Raw genomic sequence first — 2922 nt, 5'->3', positions numbered from 1 at the left:
GGGGGAAAAGGAAAATGAGCTGATTCTGGGAACCCAAGAGGAAAGCGAATTTTGGGAATGATGAGGGCAACAAATGTATAGATATGCTTTACACAATTGATGTATGTATTGTGATGAATTGTATGAGTCCCCAATAAAATGATTTTAAAAATGTACAAGCATAAAACGTATTACTAGTGAGTCTGTTCTGATTCATAGGGACTGTGCAGGACAGAGTAAAACTGTACCTGTGTTTTTACAAGGCTAAATCTTTACAGGTGTCGAAAGCTTCCACTTCATTTTGCAGAAGAACTGGTGGTTTTGAACTGCTAAACTGTTGGTCAGCAGACCAATGTTCCTGTGTTTACAAGTATGTGTGTGTGTGTGTTTCTTGACTCTATTTATTGATCTACTTGTCTATGCTCATGCCAAAATTATGTGATTTGCTTACTATAACTTTAAGGAAATCTTACTATCAAGAGTTTAGTATAATTTTTATTTTTTCAAAGTTGATTTGACTCTTCTGGATCCTTTGCATATTCTTATAAATCTCAGAATATGGGATTCTACCACAAAACTCTTACTGAGATTCTGATTATGACAGCATTGAATCTATTAGTCAATTTGGTTAGAATGGACATCTAAATTGTAGCAAAATTTTTTATAATACATAGTATATCTAAATATTTAAATACTCTGATTTCTTAGCTATGATTTGGAGTGTTTAGTGTATAGTTCTTGGAATTATTATTTCAAATGTATTCCTAAGTAGTCAATATTTTTTATGCTATTATAAATATGTTCTAAAATTTCTTATTAATTAATGTTATATACAAGTATAATCAATTTTTTGTACCTATCTTCTAACTTTGATGAACCTATTTATTAATTCTACTAATGTTATGCATATCTGTAGGATTTTCTACATAGTAATCATTTCATGTGCTAGTGAGTATGGTAATATGTCTTCATTTTTCATCTCTTTTTCTTACCTTCTTAAACTGACTAACTAGAACCCTCTAGTAAAATCCTGAATAGAAGTGGTGAGAACAGTCATCTTTGTCTTCTTTTTCTGATTTAAAAGGAAAGAAATATGTTGTCTTCATCATTAAGTGTGCTGAATGTCCTTTATTATATTGAGGACGTTTTTTTAAATTTTAATTATTCTTAGTTTTCTGAGAGTATTTGACAAGTATGCATGTTGGGTTATACCAAACATTGTTTCTACATCTATTGAAATGACTATATAGATTTCCCTTTTTAGTATGTTAGTAGAGTGAATTGCATCGATTATATATATATATATTTTCAATGTTAAACCAACCTTGAATTCCTGGCAGAAATCTCACTTAGTCATTACATTATTGTTATTATTTGTAATGTGTTTTGAGATTCAATTTGCTAAAACCCTGTGAAGAATTCTTGAATAAATGCACTTTATGGATATTAGTCTACCATTTTTTACTTGTGATGTAAAACTTTCATTTGTTTTAAGAAAATTTTGGTTTTCTAGAAAGTAATTTCTTTCAAAATTTCGGAAAGAATTAGTATAAAATTAGTCTTTGTTTGTTTGTTTGCTTATTTGTTTGCTGTTAACCACCAGCAATGCCATCTAGGCCTGGCATTTTCTTTTTGGAAAGTTTAAAACGGCAAATCAATTTTCTTTAATAGATATAGATTTATTCCAGCTATCAATTTCTTCTAGAATGAACTTTGAGGGCTCATGCCTACCAAGGAATTTCCATTTCACCTTTTTGCCTAATTTATTGACATAAAATTGTTCACATTATTCCCGAATTTCTTTTAATATCTGTAAAAAACTAAAAAACCAAAAATCTATCCAAAGCCCCAGCCATTGAGTCAATTCTGCTCCATACTGGACTTATATAGAGTTTCTGAGATTATAAACTTTTATAGGAGCAGATAATTTCATCTTTCACCCTTGAAAGGGCTAGTGGGTTTGAACAACCAACCTTTCAGTTGGCAGCTCAGTGTTTTCTGAATAGTACCACCAGAAATCCCCTTAAGACCTATAGACTTTGTAGTGTCACCTCTCTCCTTCCTGTTATTGGTTTCTCTGTGTGTGTGTCTTCTAGGTCATTCTGCATGACAAAAGTGAAGAGGAATTGAAGCATTCACTGATGAATATCATTGATCACAGCCTTCAGCATGAATTATAGTGCAATATAAAGAAAACAAAAATCCTCACAATTGGATCAACAGAGAACATCATAATAAACAGAAAAGATTGATGTTGCCAAGGATTTCATTTTGCTTGGATCTATAATCAGTTCTTATGGAAGTAGCAGTCAAGAAATCAACTGATATTGGACAAATCTGCTTCACAAGACTTCTTTAAGGTGCTAAACAGCAAAGATGTGAGGATGAAAGTGAGCCTGTGTTTTCAATCAGCTCATATGCAAGTAAAAATTAGTCAGTGAATAAGAAAGACTGAAGAAAAGATTCAATATGTGAAGGATTTAATTTTACTTGCATCCACAAGCAATATGTTCAATACTAGTCCATAAATTCCTCTTTAGACTCACACAGCCATGCAATAATGCCGAATGGAAGAAGATCAGACTCCAGTGGGTAGAAAGTTGTGGATCCAGTGGTGGTAGAAGCATCTCAGCACTGGCAGGGGTCTACACGTGGTTCCTCCAGCTCCCAGGGCTCTGGATGCATCAACGTAGCTCCATCAGGCTTGTCATCAGTAATGTTTTACAGGGAGTGTGTGTCCTGCCTCCAATGAGCTATTTATCTTCTTAGTGCCTCCAAATGAGGGCATCAAGCTGCCACCTGATTGACAGGCTTAACTCCACCCCTTCAACTCTTAAATCGCAAATTGACAACAGATTACATAACTACCACAAGGACTAAGTTTACTTAGCTTACTTCTTGCTATGTTAAATGTTTCCTATGCAGTGGAAATGTGTAAGGACA

Source organism: Echinops telfairi, unplaced genomic scaffold (assembly GCF_000313985.2).
Source record: "Echinops telfairi isolate 266 unplaced genomic scaffold, ASM31398v2 ScPeMD7_9;HRSCAF=40, whole genome shotgun sequence".
In the NCBI taxonomy this organism is placed as follows: Eukaryota; Metazoa; Chordata; class Mammalia; order Afrosoricida; family Tenrecidae; genus Echinops; species Echinops telfairi.
Note: the sequence above shows the minus strand (reverse complement) of the source record.